This window comes from Panthera onca, chromosome D2 (assembly GCF_046562875.1).
Source record: "Panthera onca isolate mPanOnc1 chromosome D2, mPanOnc1 haplotype 2, whole genome shotgun sequence".
NCBI lineage: Eukaryota > Metazoa > Chordata > Mammalia > Carnivora > Felidae > Panthera > Panthera onca.
The window spans coordinates 55,308,234-55,329,807 of NC_138349.1; the positions used below are offsets into that span (position 1 = coordinate 55,308,234).

The 21,574-nt window shown below is 55.5% G+C and overlaps 1 protein-coding gene across 4 annotated transcripts in view; it reads right to left on the reverse strand.

Annotated features, from left to right (window-relative positions):
• CDH23 (cadherin related 23) overlaps window positions 1-21,574 on the reverse strand; it is a 414,296-nt gene that overhangs the window by 159,853 nt on the left and 232,869 nt on the right. The window lies entirely within an intron of this gene.

Sequence of the window (21,574 nt, forward strand, 5' to 3'; positions counted from 1 at the left end):
AGAGGTGACTTACTGACTCCCCAGGGTCTGACCTGCTCAGAAATGGACTCACCCTCCGTGGGGAGAAATTACCCCCAAATAAGCCTCCTTCAACCTAGGCAGAGGCTCATGCTTTGCAGCCAACCGGTGGAGAGCAACTCCCGATCCTTATTTCAGGTGCTCAGTGGCTTTCAGACCTGGGCTGTCAGCCCCAGGAGGAAATGTGCCCACTGCTCATCCTGTGTTACCTACCTCTGGCCTGGTGCCCCGCCCCACCCCTCGGTGTACGTGTTTGTAATCAGAGGGATCTCTGGAAGGGATCTCTTCCAGAACCTGTTCCTGCCGTGAGGTGGGGCAGCCAGGCCACCTGGAAGTCTTTCCAGATGGGGATGGTCCTGGCTGGAAAGAATGCCCTTAGTGAAGCCTGACAGTTCGCAAAATTCTTACGGTCCTGGACCTGTCCCACAGGCAGTCAAACACATTTGTGGAGCGAAAGCATGTTAATATGTCCCCATCAGTCTCTATTTTCTTTTTCTATTTGCAATTATAAGTTGGCAAAACAGCACTGCCAGTCTTGGGGTACAGACAAGCAGCAGGGCGTCCAGAACCACCCAACCCCCCCCCACCCCCGCGTGCAAAGTGACTCCAGCAGACTGTACAGGCAATGCTCCTTTGGCCCCGTCAGGTTGTGGGGTCCTCAGTTCTCCCTGGCGTGGAATCCATCCGTCAGAAGGAGGGGATCAATTAAATGCCCGAAGGGGCACTAATAGCCAAAAGCGGCAGAGTGTGACAGCTCTGAGCAGGTGACACCAACACCTCTCCCTCCACCATAGGACCCGGGGGGCCCAAGAAGGTGAGGGCGGGCTGAGCTATGCCTGGGCAGGTAGAGCAACTCCCCCTTTGAAGCCCCGTCCCCATGATGCCCACCATCCTCCCCCAGCCCCTGCCCTTCCCAGGCTCACTTACCAAGTTCTGTCAGTGGGAGTCGGTCAGTCAAAAGGTATGGAGACAGAGAAGGAGCCGGAAAGGTACGGAGAGGAGGAAGGAACCAGAGAGAAAAGATGGTGAGATCCGAGGTCAGGGTGAGGGAGAGGGGCCGAGCGGACCCCAGGAGCACATGCTGCTCCAGAGGAATAGCCCCCTTCATATCTGATGGGCCATAGCCTCTGGGAGTACAGGGGGGTGGGGAGGTCTGTGCAGCCCCCTACCCAGAAGAGAGGGAGAGGGAAGCCGAGGAAGAGGTCCTAGGGTGCGAATAGTGAGGGGAGACTAGGGCTCCTCAGATCACCTGGTCCTCACCCAGAGGGAAGTGGGTGGGGGTAGCACGGGTGGGGTGGTGGGGGGAGATGGGTCATGTCACTATGTCCTACTCCCAGGAGCCTGGACCAAACCCCTACAGAAAACGACCCCAAGCATTGTCAGGTTTTAATTTTCCTAACACGGAAAATATTAAGACGTGATAAATACGGATATGGAGAATTTTCACATAGTTCAAAAGTGTAGGGGCACCTGGGTGGCTTAGTCGGTTAAGTGTCTGACTCTTGATTTTGGCCCGGGTCACGATCTCGTGATTTGTGAGTTCGAGCCCCACCTTGGGCTCTGGCCTGCCTGGGATGCCCCTCTCCCCGCCTCAAAATAAATAAGCTTTTGGAAAAAAAAAAAAAAAAAGCGTAAAGGGCACACGTCGGTCTCTCTGTCCCCACCGGCCCAGCCACTGGAGAGCCTTCTCCAGAGGCAACCATCATATCCTGTCCAAACACGAGGAGCACTACGGTATCTAGCCCCTCCCCCCGCCCCGATGCAAATAGCACGCGACTCGCATTGTTCTGGGTTAGGTTTTGTCACTGAAAACTATGCCTTGGAGATCATTCCGTAACTGTATAAACAGGTGCCTATATTACTAACACGGACACATTCAGAGTAATGACAGAATAACCCTCTGTGGTCACTGTGGAATGCTGGGAGCCCTTGAGAGCACAGACTGTGCCTCGGGCAGTGTAATCCCCCATCAGAGCAGGGACACAGTAGGTGCTCAAGAAGCCATTGGTTTCCAGCAGTTTTCCACTACTCTGTGCATCCTCTATCCCACGGGCCCTGGGGTGGAGCTGAAGGACCACTGGAACTTAGAAACCCCTCCAGAGGAAATGGGAGTTCAGAGAGGTTGAGTGAGCCGCCCAAGGTTGCACAGGTTGTTGGATGCAGAGCGAGGACAAAAGCCCAGGCCCAGCTCCCAGGCCGAGGGAAGCGGGGTCGGGACGCCTCCCACCAGAAGCTCCGGCTCAGTCTGAGTTCCCAGAGCGAACAGAGATGGGAACGCTGAGCACCCCAGGCTAAAGTCTGAGCAGGTCTGAGATGAGGCGGAGCAGGAAGGCCTCCCGGAAAAGGGGAGTTTTGAACTGGCTTCAGGAACCCAGGGGAAATGAGCTCGAAGAGGAGGGATTCCAGGCGGAGCCAGCTCTGTCCTTAGCCCGTATCAGCATCACCTGGAGGCTTTGTTAAGCCACAAGCCTGCGGCCCACCTGCCAGGAATACCTGATTTGGTAGTTTGGGGCCTGTGACGTGCGTTCCACTTCTAACAAGTTTCAGGTGCTGCCTGCCAGGCCGCTGCTGGTCTGAGACCACCCTTTGAGAGCCGCTGGCCTAAGCAAAGGCATAGGAGCAGGAATGAAGGATTAGCGATGAGGCAGACGAGGCGAGCTGCTTTGCAAAGGGTGCTTGTAGGGAAGCTGGCGAGACTGTTGGGAGAGCAGGAGGTTGGGGGACAGTCCCACCGCAGGCACCGTCTGGAGGGCTCCGGCACTGCGTTCGTGCGCAACGGGAGCCACTCTAAGCTCTGAAGCCGATGAACGGTGGTTAAAACGAGGAAGGTGAACTTGGCAGTGGGTGCAGGTCACACTGGGGCCGCCCTCCTCACTTGGTTGCACATCCGAACTGCCAGGAGAGCTCTAAAACTCAGGCACACAGATGCCCACGGCCACCGTGTCAGAATCTTCGGGGTGGGGCCTAGGAAGCTGCGTTTTTTCCCATGCTTCCTGGGGAGCCGCGCTGCACAGCCAAGGTTGGAGGAGACGACAGCAGGGGCAGGCCGGGGCTTGGTGGCGCTCATAGAGATCCACGGGGGCGAACAGGGGGCGAACAGGGGAGAGGTGGAGAGGCAGCGCTCCATCCGACCAGCCATCAGAATCAGCTGGGGATCTTTAAAATAGCCCCATGCCTAGGCCACACCCCGGACCAAGCAAATCAGACGTGGGTGGGCTGGGGGAGACCAGACCTCAGGACCTTGTAACGCTCTCCACCTTATCCATTCGAGTGTGCATCCAAGAGTGGGAACTACCCGGGGCACAGCGGTGGTTCTGCGAGTGTGGTACAGGGACCGGTGGCTGAGCGTTACCTAAAACCTTGTCAGAAATGCACGTTTCGGGCCTCACCCAGATCTAACCCATCGAAAAGTCCAGGGGCGGGGCCCAGCACTGTGAAGCCAGCCCACCGGGTGTTCTGATGGGAGTTTGAGAACCGAGGGGTGGAGCGAGGCAAGGCGGGAGCGATTCTGAGAACGGGGAAGAAAAGGGATCATCGAGCTGTGGTGAATGGGCAGCTGGAGAAAGAAAACCGAGCACATCCCTCACGGGGTGCGTGGGTGGGGGCTGAGCGGCCACCGCGGTGCAAGGGCGGAGGACCAGCCTGCGGCACTGAGGAGGTGCCTGGTGAGGCGGGTGCTGAGCTCAGCGTGGATTCGGCCTGCATCCCTGGCGGGGCAGGAGCACCGGCCCCTCAGGCCAGGTTTCTGGGTCTCAACTAAAATCTTCTAGATTTGCCACCAGGGGCTGGAAGTTCACTCAGGCCTGTGGCCGCGGTGGTCAGGACCCCATATATGGCTGTCCCGAGAGCCCAGGGCAACCTCCTGGCTAAGTGCCATCAGATGCTCAGCCTGCCCCATTCGGAATCTGCCCAGAAGGCCACGTCTTGTTGGGACTCTTGGCTTGTGACCATCAGCCCCTCGGGGTGGGACACGCGTGTGATATTCACCCAGTTCACGAAAGTGGTGCACAACCCTTGTTAACAGCAGCCCTCCGGACAGACAGCTTCTGTTTATCAAGCCCCAGCTGTGTGCTTCTTGGGACCTAACTGGGCTCTTCACGGACATCAGCGTCCGTCCACCCCTCTCATGGAGAAGGAAAGCGAGGTTGGGGCGGGCAACCTATTCAGGCCTCCGGGCTGCCAGGGAAGGATTTGAAGTTGGGTCTGTTCTGTCTTCGGCAGCCTGAGCTCTCAACCACCCAGCGCTGGAGAGCCCCCTCCCACTGCGGAAGTTGTTCCCCATGCAAGCAAAGAACTGGCCCCGGGAGGACTTCGGTGGTCCTCCGGTTGGGGGGGTGAGGCCCCGGGGGAAGTTCTCCTCTGCCAAGGTCAGGGGGCCCAGGCTGGTGGAGGGGTGCCAGCCTGCCCCCTCACTCGCTGCCAGGCCCAACGGAGGGCTGTTCACTGGGGCTGGGAGGGAGAGAGCAGGGCGGGGGAGCGGCAGGAGGCCCTCTTGGAGCTGTCGAGGGGCAATTTTGTTGGGAAGGGAGATAAAGAGGAACATCAAAAGGAGTCCCAGTGCGTGTGGAGAGGAGGCCGGTGGATTAAATTCTCTTCCAGCTGGGAGAGGCGATGAGAAGGCTGATAGCCAGCAGCCGCAGGTCCCAGAGCCGGAGCTGAGCCGCACGCTGCCCTCCCGCACCGGGCTGGGGTGCCAGCGGCTGCCTGCGGGGCTGCGACAGCTCTGCTTTATTTGCTTGGTGGAAGGGGGAAGGACACAGGAGATCACTCCTCGCTTCCTGCTGTCCCCCCGCCCCTTCCCGTGCAGCCAGCCCTGCTTTGCTTCCGGTGATGAAGGCTTGCCACCCCCCCCACCCCCCTGCCCCGCAGAGGGCAGCCATCCTGGTCGGGCCCTCCTTATCAGCCGCTGCCAGAAGGGGCTGCCCCCCCACCTCGGCTCCCCTTACACCTTGCCCCCCCAACCTCCCGCCGCCGGAAGTGGGGGGTGGCCTTGCAAGCCTTGCCTCCTAGTACCACCCCCCCCAGTCTCTTTGCAGCTCCCACAGCCAGGGGACCCACATTCAGTCCCAATGGTCACCGGACTCCATGGAGTGGACCAGCGGCGTTTTCCCAACTAGTCATTGAGAGCTTAGTGTGCGACGGGCCCTCTTAGGGCAGCAGCTCACAGAACGCTCACAACTTTGGGAGGGCCCAGGGGGGTGTTTACATTCACAACAGCGGCACGCGTAGGGCCCTTCCCTCCTCCAGGACTCAGACTCAGGTAGACCCCTGCCCTGGGCTTGCATGGGGGTGGCCTGGCTTCTCTCAGAGTCTGTGCCTGACTCCTGAACACGGCTTGCCTGGGTCATCACCTGCAGGTTCTAGACACTGGCATGTCCCTCGCAGACGACCTGGTCCCCAAAGAGAGGCAGGCCTGGCTTGGCCCCCAGACTCCTTTCCTGCACGTAAGGCCTGCAGATGCCTCCTTCACAGCTCTTGCTTGGTTCTCTGCCCACCCTCCTCGGGCACCTCCCTGCCAGTTCGCCCCTTGGAGAGGTTCATCTCTCTCTGCCATAGGTCAGGGGAGTAGCTGTGTGGTGACCAATGATAGGATGCAATAGAGAAAGGTTCAGATTGGGGACTAGACAGTCGCTTTCTAGCTGTGTGACCTTGGGCCACTCTCACTCCTGGAGCCTGATCCCGCTTCATCTGTGAAGCCGGGAGAAGAAGGCACACCCACAGGATTAAGGAGCGGTATTGTCTCTTTGCCCTGTCTTGTTTTGGTGGGTGACGTGAGTTCTGGTTTCCTGCCTAAGACAGGAGGCTCTCCTAGAAGGAGCTTTCTGTGCTTTTTTCCCCCCTTTGTACCTCAAACGCCACAGGTACTCACCTTACCCTGTGCACTACCCTCTACCCAGGTAGGGACCTTAATTCCTCTCTGCAAAAGAGGAAGGTGCAGGGTCACGCAGATGTGTGATGGGCCAGGGGAGGCCAGCAAGGGCCAAGGTCTTTGTGTAGGGGGTGGGCAGTGTTGTGAAGTAAGACAGAGAAGAGCCAGGGAGCTCTGTGGGCTGGTGAGACACCCTTAGCCTGAGCTGGGAATGGGGCTGGGGCCCGGAGTGCCCAGATGCGCCCCGAGAGTTAGCGCCACCCTCGCAGAAGCCGTGTCCAGGACTCAGACCTGCCAGGGAAGAGCCCCGTGACCAGTAACTCCAGGGTGTGGAGCCGGAAGCTTTAGTGGAGGCTAAAAGCACAGCCTCTGGGGGCTGGATCTACTCCAGACGGAGGCACCGCCCCTTCCAGCTATGTGACTTGGCACAAAAGACCTCACCCTTCTGAGCCTCAATTTCCCAATCCACAAAATGGAAAGCATGAGGGCCACCTGATAGCACTCTTGTTGGGTGAGCTGCAAGATCCTGGTAAAGTGCCCGGGGCTGAGCGAGTGCTTAGTAAGTAAGGGTTGTTGTTCTCGTTCTGGGAGAGAGTGGGGGAGGGGAGGAGGTGGCCCTGAGGAAGGGCTGATTTCCAGACATTAGCCAGGAATGAGAGGGGCAGGCGGAGAAGGGCAAAGGCTTGGATGTGTGCAGGGGTGAGTGAACCCCCTCCCGCCTGGGCAGGGGCTGTAGGTCTCCCTTCTCCCCTGTGCTCTGTTGGTCTAATCCATGCTATCGAGCGGCAGGAAATCAAAGTCCACCCAAGATGGATTCTTTATCACTCCTTTGTCCAGCCTTTCACTTAATTAACCCCAATCAGACATGCCAATGTGAACCCTGGCAGGGCAGGCCTCTCAGCACCCCTTCCCATCACTGCTCCTGACAGTCCCCTACACCTGGTGGGCGTACCACACTCCTCTGGCCCTGCCCGCTGCCCCAGGACAGGCTGCCCATGTGAAGCTGGAGTCCAGAGGGCAATGGGAAGGAGCCCTGCGGTGGTCACTGCCTCCATCCCCTAAGTCTGCCTCGATCCCCAGGGACCTTCCATGTTTCAGAGTCCGGGAGGACTGACGCGGCACCTGCTTGTAAAGGACCACCCTCTGTCTCTTCACGGTCCCCCCACCCCACGCCCTGTCCGGGAGCAGGGCCCCAGCTAAGACCACGGCACACGCTCAGCCTTGCCCCTCTCCTGCATTCCAGGCTTGTCCAGCTCAGAGCCTCAGTTTCTCTGCCCTGGGAGCGGGCTGCCTCTCAGGCCCACGTCGGGCGAAGGACACTGCCCTTCAGGTCAGGACACTGCCCTTAATGTCAGGTGCTCAGCCTACCCAGACCCTCCTTCCCCGGCTCCTCTGTGGATCGGGCCCTTGAGCAGGGTGGACAGGAACCGTTTTCCCTGGATTGGCCATGGCTCACTGTGTGACTGCGGCAAGCCCTTTGTTGTCCCTGGGCCTCAGTTTCCAGATCTGCAAGCCGGGATGATTCTCCTAAGGCCGTTAATTCCTGTTGTGCTTCCTCAGATTGCTTTCCGCTCCTCCTGCCTCCGCTCCCCCTGCCGCTTAAGGCCTCTCTCCACTTCCTCCTCTGCTGTTGCCTCCTCTGCCCCTCCTTCCTCTTCCTTCCCCTTTTCCTCATTTGCTCTCCTCCCTTCCCTTCTAGCCCTCTTCTCCTTGCTCTCCAACCCCCCCCCCCCAGCCTTTCTCTTTTCCATTTCTCCTTTTTTCCCTCCTCCTCCTTCACCCATCCTGTTTCCCCCTCCCTCCTCCCCTCCTCCTCTCCTTCTCTCCCTCCTCCTCTCCCCAGGTTATCTGCTGAATTCCACACACGCCTGCACAGACGGGATCAATCCAAGGCTGCCTTGCCTTCAGCTTATCTCTGCTCCAAATGATTGATTTTCCCTCTTTAAGAGTAATTTGCTGGTGAATTCCATGTATTGCAAAAACCCCTGTGAAATCTAATTCAATCCGATCGGCAGCTGGCACTTTGGGGAAAGAATACTAGAGAGCTGTCAATTTCATCGCGTGGACGTGCGTATTATTTTGCTCACAGACGAGGGCACGAGGCCTCCCCTCCCTCCCTCAGGAGGGATCTTGTCGCTGGCCCCGCAGCGACACTTCTGGGAAGTGAATTAAAATGTGCATTGGGTACTTGCATTAAGGTAAATGAGGGACAGGTGCTTTCAAATTGTTTCCCGAATTTGCAACCCACCGCCCTAGTGCACTGTGGGAATCTCACACCTCCAAAGCCCAGCTATACCTGACCACCTGTCTCTCTCCGGCATTCCTGGCTTGTCTGGCTCCGAGCCTCAGTTTCTCAACCTTGGGGGTGGGCCACCTCTCCGGCCTGCCCCTAGGCAATCAGCTGTCCTGGCTTGCCTGGGACTGTGAGGGCTCCCAGGACGCCGGACTCAAAGTGCTAAAACCCAGGCACTTGCAAGCCGAGTGGGCACAGGAGGGCCGGTGCCCAACTCCACAAGGCATGTCTGAGAGCACGGCAGGATAAGTTGTCCCCACTGTCAGGTGGGGAGGTCATGCAGTTGATATGGAAAACAAGGTTCTGAGCCTCTGACACTCCAGCCCCTGTGTCCTCCAGGCGCTCCCCGAAGGCTGAACCACTTCAGAGGCCCCAATGTCCATGCAGCTCACACACAGGAGCTGGTCCTCTGCCAGGGAGGATGGCTGCACAGCTGACCAAGGGCTCTTGCCCAGCCCTGGTGACCTTTGCTCTGGGAGGGTCCCATCTTGGAGGTGCCCCCTATGTCCAACAGATACAGCAGAGCTAAATGTCCCTACCCCCAGAGTTGGAACCAGCCACTCTGGCTTCATTTCTATGCTCCAGGTTAAGTAGACATTTCTGGTGGAATCCAAATCTTTGGGCTGTACTAGACGTCTAGGTGTCAGGGCAATCAGCCCAGGGAGTCCTGAGAGAAATGAAGTGGTCCTGGGGGGACTGGCCAGGAGGGCTAGGCTCACCTGAATAGTGCTTGTGGGCATGGCCAAAGGGCAAGCCTTATGTGGAAGGCCCAGGGGATCACAGGGACTTTTCCAGGCCACTTGGAAATTCATTTGCACAGAACAGGGGGCCACGTAGGATTCATGAGGCCCAGGCTCTGAGCTCTTCATTCAGGATGACATGTCCCATCCCCAACCCCCCCAGATCCCAAAGATCCTCTAGGCCATGCGCCCCTCCTCCGAGGGACCCTGTTTGAAAGACTCCTGCCTCAAATGGAAAGCTCCACAGCACCTTCCTTCTGCTCCTGCCTGCCGCCCAGGCATGCCTCCCAGCAAGGGTGGCCACACCGTTCCCCTCAAGGTCTACAACTCCGATCAGAATCTGCCAACTTTGACTTCACCCCTATACCTGGCTTCAACTCCTTCCCTCCCTCATTCCGCTGGCAGACCCTGCATGGGAGTTTTGGCTGGGACCGGGACAGGGGGCTGAAGCGGGGTATGAGTGTTCTCAGATGTGCAGGAAGGAGAGTCCAAAATGCAGGAAAAAAAAAAGAGTGTGCATCCCAGTCTGCCCCAAGCCCAGAACTGTCCCTCTGGGGACTCTAGGGGCAGGGCCACTCCGGGAGGAGGATGAGCCTGGCTGGCTGGCTGAGGGGGCATCCAGCCCCCAAGGGGCCTCGGGACAAGGAGCGGGGAGGGGGTCTGTGCGGAGCTGGGAGCTGGGCTTTGCACTCAGCAGCTGCCTGGCGCTGTCTATTTACCATGCTAAAACTATTTCCCTGTTCCCACAGAGAGAAAAATGTGTGGCAAGGCAAAGAAATCTAAATGCCTTATGGAAATCGGGAGGGCACGCTGCCTGCCGCTAATCACACCATTTTGTATTCCTCTGCCTCTCCAACTGCAAGTCCACCTCCCCAGGCCTGGGGGTGGGGGGAGGGGCTGAGCGGGTGGGGGAAGGGGAGGGGAGCCCCCGGAGCAGACCAGCTCTGACCTCAGGCAAACTGCCCTTTCTGGGCTGCCTTTCAAAATAAGGGATCCCATCGCCTCAGGAGGCCCCGAGGGACACAGCCCAAGACTCTATGGAGGCCACGCACCTGCTGTGGGGGATCTGGGAGCCAAAAGGGGGACGGTGATTTCATCTCCCATCCTAGCCCCCTGCCAGGGAGGTCTGCCCAGCTTTGCATCCCCTTCAGGGAACAACATCATCACAAATGCCCTCAGGGATGGGTCCTGGGCTGGGACAGGGTGCTGGGCTTCAGGCACAAGGGGGATCATGAATGGTGACAGTGCTATGTGTCACTCAGCAGTCACTGGGCAGCCCAGAAGTCTGACCCTGGCACAGCTGCCCAGGCCTGCGAAGAGCCCCTTCTATTTGACACATTCCACACTTGGGTCAGGCACAAAACAACTACACTGCATGGACAAAGGAACGGATGCAAGAATCAATGGGTTATGCATGTGTTTATCCGTGAATGTGTGAGTGGGAGGAAAAAATCGGAAGACAGAGACAGGAGGAAGGCTGGGAAGGGGGGGTGGGCAAGAGACGATAATAGATTCAATGGTAGGTGGAGGGTGTTCATATGAGGAACTAAGCCGAGGTAAAGAGACCAGGAAGTCCTGGCCACTGCCCAGCAGGCTGGCTCCCACTGTCTTTCCTCCTCCTAGCTCCCCCTTCTGGGTTTCTGCCACTCCTGTCCCCGGTATTCCAAACCCTAGTGGCATTCCAACCCCTGCCTCTCCCACAGACCCCGTATCCAGTCCCTGCTTGCCTTGCAGTCTGCCATCATCCTCTGTTGCTGTCTTCACTCTCCTGGTGTCCAGATTAATCGACCTAAAACACAGCTCTGAGGATACCACTCATGCTCAAGAACCATCGATGGCTCCCGCTTGCCTGCTGAATAGGTTCAAACTCATCTCGGCATTCAAGGCCCTCTAGTCTCCCTTTCTGGCTTTACAGGGGGTGCGCATTACATACGGGCTGAATCAAATGACAGTGGAGAGAAGGATGGCGTGGAGTCTAAAAGCTCACCAGTGGTGCTATTTATGCGGCTACCTTTCACTTCATCTTTTTCCGGGAGGGGGTAGAGGTGGGGGGGAGAGGTTGTCAATAATTTATAATTTTTTATAATTAACGTGCAGTGAAATTGACATTTTGGGGTATTGAGTTTTATGAATTTAAAAATTTTTTAATGTTTTTTTGTTTTTTGAGTGGGGGAGGGGCAGAGAGAGACAGAGGCAGAATCCGAAACAGGCTCCAGGCTCTGAGCTGTCAGCACAGAGCCCAATGCAGGGCTCACACCCACAAACTGCGAGATCGTGACCTGAGCCGAAGTCGGACGCCTAACCGGCTGAGCCACCCAGGCGCCCCTTCAGTTTTATGAATTTTAACACATGTATAGATTCATGCTACCCCATCACAGCCAGGGTACAGAACGGTGCCGCCAGCCCGCCCCCCAAACTCCCCTGCGCTTACCTTTTCAGTCAACCCCTCTCCTACACCCAACCCCTGGCAACCACTGCTGGGTTCTCTGTCTTTTTGAGAACGTGAAAGAATCATGTAGGATGTAGCCTTTGAGACCGGCTGCTTTCACTTCCTATGCTGCCTTTGAAATCACCGATTCTCACTTTCCCGTAGAGGTCTGCTTATTTAAGCACAGCTCCGTCCCTAGAGGACTGAGTCGACATCTCACCAGGCGCTGAGCTGGAGGGGGCAGTCCGGCATCCTTCTAAGGGGTGAGACATCCAGTGTGCCAGGGGAGGGCCCTGAAGGCAGGGGAGAAGAGGGTCAAGTGGATTAAAAAAGAAAAAAAAAAAAAGCCCCGCTTGGCCTGCTCTGTAAACGTTGGCGGATTTGGACATTCCCTAATGAGGGCAATTAAGAGTCATTAAGCTGAAAACAGAAAAGTAAACACAGATCCATATGCTAATTGGCAAACACTGCTGCTTGTTAGGGCTGGCTGCCTCCTCCCTCTCCTGAGCCCTACCCCTCTTCCTGCTGATAGCACCTGCCCACCGCCTCCCCACCCCGTCCGTGCTCCGGTCCTGCAATGCTCCCTCTTGGTCCTCCTCCCTCGGGGTCACTCCTTCTCAGTCACCTTCGCTGGCTTGTCCCTATCTCCCCTCCTGTGAACACTGGGGCGCCCCAGCTCTCCTCTCCTTATACTCACACCCCTTGCCTCCGTGAGCCCAGCTTAGATCTGTGACTCTAAATATAGTCCAGATGCTGGCAATGCTCACATTTCCATCTCCATTGTGGGTCCACATCGTGGACTCCGGAGAGCCAGGTGCTAGGTTTTCAGGATCTCGGTGAGCACCCGCGGTCATGCTTGAGGTAGGCATGGTAGGGGGATTTACGCCATAGAGACCACTGAGTGCTACAGATGAGGGGGCCCCCACCCTAGAGCCGCTTGTTGGACATTTATCAGCACCCCCCCTGCCTTCTCGATGTCTCCAAATGGCTGTCTAACAAGCACGTCAAACATAATGTGTCGAAAGCTAACCTACGGACTCCGCCTTCCCCTCATTAAACCTACTACCTCACTGTCTCAGGCAGGAAGGACCCCGTGTTTCTAACTGCTCAGGTCAAAGGTCAACACACACACACACACACACACACACACACACACACACCAGCAAATCCTAACTCTCTCTTCAAAACCCAGGAGCTGACCACTCCTCCCCACCCCCCCCCCAACCTTACCTCCAGTTATTGTCCTTCCCTCCCAGTGACGGCCCTGCCCTGAGCATCCTTTGAAATAATTTTTTTTTGATTGAGATAAAATTCGCCATTTTAACATCATAAAGTATACAATTCAGTGGTTTTCAGTACATCCACAGTGTTGTGCAACCACCGTTCCATCCTGTTCTAAAACATGTCCATCTAAAAGGAAACCTCGCACCCATGCGTAATCACGCCGCATTCCCCACCCCCACCCCCCACCCCCACCCCCCACCCTCAGTCCCTGCAGCCACGGACCTGCGCTCCTGTCTCTGGATTTGCCTGTTCCGGACATTTCGTACAAATGGAATCAGACACCCTGTGGCCCTTTTGACTGGCTTCTTCACCTAGCATAAGGTTTTCTAGGTTCATCCGCGTGGTGGCACGCATCGATGCTTCGTTACCGTCGTGGCTGAGTAATATCCCGTGGGGAGCCACCACATTCTGTCTATGTGCTCAGGGGTGGATGGCCACCTGGGTCGTTTGCATGGACTGTCCTTCTGACACTTCAGTCCGTAAGTGCCTCGCTCCCTGCTCACTGCCCTCAGGTGGCTTCCTGCCCCCTTCCTGTGCAAGCGGAGCCCTGACAGCAAAGCTGTCTCTCTGACCTTCCCTGCCGGGTCGGGCAGGGGCCTCCTGGCCCCTCCTCCACCCGTGGGCGGGCGTCCTCCTGCCTAGAACCACATGCCTGCTGTGCCCTGTGCCTGGAATGCTCTTCCTCCAAGTATTCCTGTCCTGTGGCTCACCCTCTCTTCACTGAGGTCTCTCCTAAATGTCACCTCCCTCCGTCAGGCCTCCGTCCCCCCGGGACTCCTATAAACCCCTCTCACCCTGCTTTGTCTTTCTCCATGGCTCTCATTGCCATGTGCTGCCCGAGGGCTGGACTTGGGCTGTTGCGTTCACTTGCGAACAGTGCCTAGAACGGTCATTGCAAGGGTCCTTCTAGGGCATCTCTTACTCTTCGTGCCCCAGGCCTCTGGGTGCTCGCCACCCTGCCCTCCAGCGGCTGCCGCAGTGTATCTTTTTGCGCGGACTTAGCGGAAGGTCTCCTCGGAGGCCAGTTTTGCCCATGTGTGAGAAGCAGAGATACCTGCCCTTGGGCTCGGGGCACATGTCAGGACCAAGCAGAGAAACAGCTGCACCTTTGAACCTGGGATAGAAACGTGTGACAACCTCGATGTTGGGAATTTCTTCCCACACCCAATTCCTTGGAGGGCGAGAAGGGAGTGAGCGTCTACCCTGCGCCTTCCCGGGTAGAGTGACAACACAGCCACGAAATTCCTCCTGCCCGCCCCCCGCCACCCCTGCACCACTTCCCCCTTTCGGGGGACAGAGTCAGCAGGAGCAAAGCAGAGCTGGCTGCCAGCTCCATGCCCGGCTTGGTGGCCCACCCTCACCACTGTTGCCCAGCGGGGCTCTGCAGTCTCCAATCCATCAGCACAGTGATGGGGTGAGACACGCAGGGACCCCTCCCTGCTGGGTTGTGCTTACCCCTACTCTTCGAGAAAGGGGGATAAATAAACAAGACAAACCATCTACGGCTGTCAGGGGTGTGGCGGGGGTGGCAGATGGGGCAGGTGGGGAAGTGTGGGAGCAAGAAAACAGGTGCCCACGGTAAAGGGGGCGCCGGAGTGGGCATGAAGCGGCCAGGAGGTAATGGAGACGAAGAGAACGCAGGATGAAGCGCGCTAGCTCTGCCTCTGATCCCCATGGGGATGTTGAGGAAGACCAGACTCTGCATTTAGGGAGCGTGACTCCAAAGACAAAATGACTCCTGCAAGGTCCCGTCGTGAGCGGGGGTGGGGGGTGGGGAGGGGGACAGCTGCCAGGGCAGTGGGTGAAAGGGGTACAGTCCCCCACATCCAAGATGAAAGTCCACCTCTAGCCGCTGGAGGGGACTTGGCCGGCCGGGGAGCAGGCACTGGGGAGGGGAGAGGTGAGGAAAGAGGCTGCCTGCTTCACACCCCACCAGGGCTCCTGGGCCTGGTGTAAATAGCACGCTAATTAGATTTACGGATGAGACTAAATTAGGAGGTGTCAGAATCACACCGAGGACACCCTCTGGTCCTCAGGGAGGCTGGAGCTTAGCATGCTGGGAGGAATCACACCACGGGATGCAGCCATGCACAGAAAAATCCTAATAATCACCATCGTCATAATAAAAGCCTCAGTGAAGGCAACTGGGGAGAAATTAATAGGAAAAAGAACAGATGGGGCTGCCCTGCTCCCCCTGGCTTCCCTTCCAGAATGGCTTTGCTTTGAAGTCCACAGATATTTTCCTGGAGAATTTAAATCTTGGGAGAAGAACCCTAGAAATGGGAGCTGAAGCTGCGACCCAGCAGAATTTGCAAACAGTCCCTTGCCCGCTGCCAGGCACACAAAGGTGCAGAGCAAGGCTCGCCCAGGCACCACGGATTCCAGGTACCGGCTGTGTGGACATTGCTTTGGGTGGATGCTTCACTCTGCTCTGCAACCAAATCACCGGAGAACCTTTTAGAAATAGGAGCAGCCAATAAAATTAAAAAAAACGTTAAAAAAAAAAAAAAAAAAAAAAGAAATAGGAGCAGCCAGGGTGGGCACCGTGGCCTGGGGACTGGAGACTGGGGGAAGGGCAGTGCTGGCCTTTATTTATGTATGTACCTCATCTTGGTTGCTCCCTGGACCAGAGCCCTCCTTCCCTCCTTCCTTTTAGCTTTGCTCCGCTGATGAAATCATAAGCTGGGTGAGAGGTCCAGAACGTTGGAGGCATTCTATCTACATCCTTCATACCACCCAGGGGATTCGGTGGGAGGTGGGTGATGTCCAGCCAGATCCCCCTTATCTCCTTAGTCGAGGGGAAAAAAGGGTCTGGATCCCTGGATGATCATACATCCACAGAAAGTATAAAAACTTACATCTGCTTCCATAGATGCTGGCAGCCTGCCCCTCCCTCTCTTCCCCACCTCTTCACTGCTTCTAGAGTTTGGTTTCTCATTGAAATTGCTTTGGAAAATAGGGAAACGGAGGTCCACGCTCTGGGTCACATCAGCAGGGAGGGACAGTTTAGGGCAAGGGAATGTATATTTCCTGTGTTTCTACTGCAAAGGAGATCCTGGTAGATAGATATACGGAGCCAGTTGAACAGCGGCCTGGACCATCCGCAGCTGGAAAATGGACCCTCAGCTGAACGTGTGACACAGATCCTCCCTGTTCCTACCTCATCCAAGTGGATGTGTGGCTCAGGACCCCTGCTCCGAGAACTAGCAGAATGTTAGCCTTATGGCAGAAGCCCACGGAGGGAGCTGGGCTAAAAGGTGTTAGTTCGTGAGCAGGGATTAAGGAGGGTTTTTCATCTTTTTCTTTTTCGTGCCAAGGACCCCTCTGACAGTCTGGTGAAGCCCAGGGATCCCCTTCCTAGAATAACATTGTTAATTGCAAAAAAAAAAATAAGATACAGTCAACTTGTTATTTTGAAATCTAGTTACCAGGCATTTTAAAAGGGTGTTAAAGAAGAATTATGTAGTTCTTAATGCTGTACACAGTAAGATTTGGCACGGGGTTGACATACGCTGTAATTTTAAAGTAGCGATGACTGCAAGTGATAGACTGAGATCCCTATGACATCTGAAATGTGGTATGCAAATGTCTGAGGTTTCTTTTGGGGTTAAAGCCCTAGCTATGACTGATACCACGGCTGTTTGTTTCTTTTAAAAATCTTTTTTTTTTAAGTTTACTTATTCATTTTTGAGAGAGAGAGAGAGAGAGGGAGAGAACAAGTGGGGGAGGGACGGAGAGAAGGAGAGACGGAATCCCAAGAAGGCTCCGTGCCATCAGCGCAGAGCCTGGTGTGAGGCTCGAACTCATGAACCATGAGATCGTGACCTGAGCTGAAACCAAGAGTCAGACGCTCAAACGACTGCTCCATCCAGGCACCTCTTGTTTCTATTTTCATAATTAAAGGGAGTGCTAAAGGTCGCTTACAGGTTAGTGAAAACAAAGATACAGGGTTTTCTCCATCCAGGGTCCTGGATGCCTTAGGGAGTCAGTGGACCCCCACTTTTGGGCTAGGAACCTCTGGGCTGAAAGGAAGCCTGGCAGAGCCCCCCCCACCCCCACCCCCGCCGGAGCCCGCCGCCACAACCTTGCAGGGTTGGGTGGGGAGAGGGGCCAGAGAAACTGCATGCTGGACAGACTGACGAATAAGAACACATGTGAAAACAAATTTAAATAAATACAAGGTTGCGGGCTGGGCTCCCTGACAAGGCTGGAACACGTGTGGAATGGAAAATGAGGGTGATGGATAAAAATAAAGGCCAAGATTAGCAGAACAAGAGCAATCTCCCTTGCTCACTGCCCCCCCCCCCCACCCCCCACCTCCATTCCATCCCTACAAGTAAACCTAGTATTCCAGAATACGGCTTTTTCCCCCTGTCATTTGTTTCCTTTTATTTATTTATTTGGTGATGTTTTCTCCTTGGGGAGGTGGGTAATTCTCTCGTTTTTTCCCTATGCCCCTCAAACAAATGAATCGTGTCATCTCCTGCCTGAAATAGGAATTAGCTCCTGCCAGATGTGTCCCCGTTCACCTCTGCAGAGCAGATGCCCCCCCCCTTGCCTTACCTCCCCCCTTGCCCTCCCCCCAGCCATGCTGGAGGTAGAGGAGACACCTGCTTGGGTGGGACCAAACCTTTGAGAACAGGGGGGCTCCCCAGTACATGCAAGAATCACAGGATGGAGAGTTCGAGGCCAAGCTCTGTGCCCGCTGGCTGTGTGACCTTGGGGAAGCCCCTTAACCTCCCTGAGCCTCGATTCCCTCCTCTCTGAGGACACACAGCAATATGCCCATCTCTCTCACGGTTGGGATAATAAAAAATAGTTAAGATTTAAAGAGGGCTTTTTACGGGCCAGGCACTGTTTCAAACACACCGATTAACTCATCGAATCCGCACAACAGCTTTGTGAGGCAGGTACTGCTGTTGTCTCCATTTTGCAGGGAGGATAAGTTAAGTCCCCTCCGGTTCCACAGATCAAAGGTAGCAGGGCAGGATTTGAACCCCGGCGGTCTGGCTTCAAAGTCCTTACTGTTCACCATTCCAGCTGCCTCTCCCTCCCTCACAAGAGAAAGGTCGCTCCAGGTAATACCAAATAAACAAGCACATGGGCAGGCTGGGAGAGGGTGGTGGGGCCGAGCCCCAAAGCAGGGAGCAGGGCAGCTGCAGCAACAGGGAAGGGAGGACGGGGGCAGGGGTGAAGTGGGAAGCTCAGGTGGCACCCTCCCCTTCCCACCACGGTCCTCTTGGACCTAAAGGTTAGAGAGTCTTAATTGAGGCTGACCGGCCCAACCCATGGTTTTCCAGAGGACACTGAGGCAGAGTGGGCCCCACACCTTGCCTGGAATCACTGTGAGTGAGGAGCAGAATGGGGGCGGGGCTTGGCTTTCTGGGGTTTTCTCTACCACCTTCCCTGGGCAGTTGGGGTAGGTCTGGTAGCAGAATGCCACGGCCAGGGTTCTGAATCCTGGGATTTTAACCCGGGAGCCTCCGTCACAAAGACCAAAGGTGGCCACTCGCGCTGTCCTCCTGGGCAGAGTTCTGAAGGTGGTTTCTGAGGGACTTCTCAGGTTTCCTAATAAGGGGGTTGGGGTTCTCTGGCTTCTCGCCACCCTAAGAGGAAAACAGCCCGACTGCAAGAGAACCTCCAGTTAGATGCTGGAAAGAAAGCACACGTTGGGTGGAACAGGTGCCTGAGGGGGAGGGGCTTCCGTGCCACGTTGCCACATTTCCCTGCTTCTACCCTTGGCCCCTGAGAGCCCATTTGCAACACAGCAATCAGGGGGCTCCTTAAGAAAGGTGACTCAGAGCATGTCAACCCCCCGGCTCCCCACTGGGCTCCCAGTAACAGAAAAGCCTTCCCCAGGCATTTTGGCTTTTGCCCGATGCTTCGTCCTTGCCTCCTCTCTAGTGCCCCCTGACCAGTCTCATTCCTGCTCCTTGAAAATGCCCAGCCATTTCCCTTTCCGAGGGCCTCTGCCCTTGCAGCCGAACACCTGCTGTCGGAACGTTCTCCCTCTGCAGCTCCGTGTGGCTGCCTCCTCTACGCGTCTTAAACTCCGTTCTAAACAGCACCTCTCTGGAAGGCCTTCTGGAACCATGGAGCCAAAGATAGCCCCCTCCTGTGCCCCATCACTTGCCCTGTTTATTGATTTCTTGACATTCATTTTCACCTACAACGATGTTGGTGCCTATTCCTCTAGCTGCCCCACTGGGATGAAACGTAACCTCTTGGAGGGCGGGGACCACCGCATCCTTAGCACTAACTCCCCAGTGGTGGGCACATAGTAGGTGCACGATACTGTGTGTTGAATGAATGAATACATAATCGTTCATCTATGTAAATTTCAGCCTAGGCCCTCAGAAAGGCCAGGAGGCCAGCAAATTAATGAAGTCTGAAGGCCATTCTGAGATGATTCCAATTCCTGCAAACAGCCAGAACCAGGCAATAGAGGCCTCTCTGGGGGACTTGGGTGTCCCTTTCCCCACTCCAACCCCACCCCTCTGCAAAAATGTCTTAAGGACAGCAGGAAATATGTTCTGAGAAGCTGGGGTCAGAAACGAGACAGAAATGAAGAGAACCAAAGTCTCCCAACTCCTGAGAAGAAAGGTACAGGGCAGGGGAGAGGTACTACCAGTTTTCGGCGATCCAAAAATCTGCTGGGAGGGGTCGTGCCCGATGCCGAACGGTATTTAAAAACAAAGCCCTTTGCTGGAATCTGTAAAGCAGCCAGAGGCACGGATGATCTCCTACACTCACTGCCACCGCACAGGCAGGACGCAGAACGCAGAGGATCTGATTGCTTCTAAGGAGAAGAGTGGAATTTAGGACAACGGAACAGAAAATTCCAACCATCCTAATAACCTCACCCCATGCAGATGGGAAAACGTGGCCGGCTAGCTCAGCTGTGGGCAGGACAGGGTGGGGAGGGCTGCAGGCTTGATCGGGAGAGGAAAAGCAGACCAAACTGGAGAAAACACAAAAGAACATGTTGCGGCCAAGGGGGTGGGTGGGGATACGGTAGGAATCCCGGTGGGTGAGTGTGCTAATTTCCTGTGGGTTTCCAGAACACGGAGGAAGACACAGGAGAACGCCCAGTAGCCAGGAGCAGGGGAATGAGGCTGCCACAACCTTTAATTTGAAACTCAGAGATTGCGCTTCACACCAAGGCTGACTTCTGGGGCCTTTGCCTTGAGAGTTGTTTTTTTTTTTTTTTTTTTTTTTTTTTTTGTGATTTGCATTACAACCATCTATTTGCATCTCAACTGTCATGCTGTGCAAACGGGTTGTTAGTGGTTTCAGCCCACCCTATCCCTTCCCTCTCTGGCTTCCGTGAGTTTCCTATAGCTGGGCAAAAGAGAAGAAATTACTCAGCGGGACTTGACAATGGGGACGGAGTCCTTGGGAGACAGAAAGGGCTTCTTTCAAGCACCTTTGTGGTCTTGAATGTTCCTGCAGAGCCTGAGATTCAGCAAGAAACTGGGCAAAATCTCCCATGTGGAGGGGATGGCGGCATTATCTAGTCTTTGTGAGTTAGATTAGCATCCTTACTAGGAATGACTGCCACAAAGTGCTAACTGACGGGATAAACTGCTTCCTCCTTCCCTTTCTGTTTTCCATCGGCACCCTCTACTGCCCCACTGTGGAACTTTGAGGTCACCTTCTCACAGAAACTCAGCGGGAATTGGGCTTTAGCACAGGGGCACTGACTGATGATCTAGTTTGGACAAAGCCCGGAGCCACCTCATTGCTACTTTTATCATTTAATCATGCTTTAATTGAACCAGTTCGTATTTCTGCAGTGCCTCCCAGGTGCCAGGTAGAGTGTGAGGCACTGGGTTACATCGGGGAGCATCATTCAGTCTAATCGGGGAGATAGATATTATTGAGATCATCACATTAATAACCATAAACCCACAACGATGGTGAGTGCGAGGGAGAATCACGTGGCTCTTTAGACCCTGACAAAGGGATTTCACCTCTCCTCGTGCTCCTTTCCCTCCTCCATCCAAGCCGGCTCGATGAACACATTTTTCTGCCACCCTAGCAAATCCAGTCACCTTCACCCCAGACACAAATCCCAACAGATGCATTCTCCCCCCGCAAAAGAGAACTGGAAGAAAGGACACATTTTTAAAAATCTCTTTTTATAAAAGATGCCTGATTTCTCTTTGAGGTTCCCTGATCTCCCCCAGATTCTGGAAACTTGGCCAGTGCTCAAGTGCCGGTGGCCGCTGCCTTCTGTTCCCTCTTGGCAATGTGGCTAAACGCTCCACCCCGGGAACCTGGGGCCCGACCCTCAGCACCCAAGACTGCGTCCAGATCTGGATCCATCCAGATCTGGATCCTTCCAGAATTCTGGGGAGTGGAGGAGAGATGGGAGGTACAAAAGAGCAGGGCAATTTAGAAAGCAATTTATTCTCCCCTCTTATTTAGGAATCGGTCCAGGACCATGTCTGGGATGGTTTGGGTGTAGCTCTCCTGGGGGAGGCTGGACGGTGACCCAGAAGACCGTAGGGTGGGGAGTCTGGGCTTCTGGGCTGCCCTTCTTTATCAGTGGTTCTCTGCACCTCACCGTGCCCTGGAGACATGGGGCCAGCCCTTTACTGTCATACACTGGTCAATTCCCTGGGGCAGCGGTGAAATGGTCGCTGGTAGTGTTGGGCACCCTGTCCACAGCGGGCATGCTGTTGCCCGTGCCTGGGTGGGGGGTGGCCACTAGAGGCAGGCTGGACCCAGACACCCCTCAGCACTCCTGCAGATGCTTCAGACAGGGCTGCCAGCAAAGCAGGATTGAGCTAAACCCCAGGGGTCCGGGTGACCTTGCAATCCCCCAACCAGTCATGGTGAAAGGGCCTTGGGGTTTCTGGCCCTGCTGGTGGCAATGCTCTCTGGACCCATCTGGTTAACATCTGGGTGTGTGGCAGGTACTGGGCTAAGTCCTATAG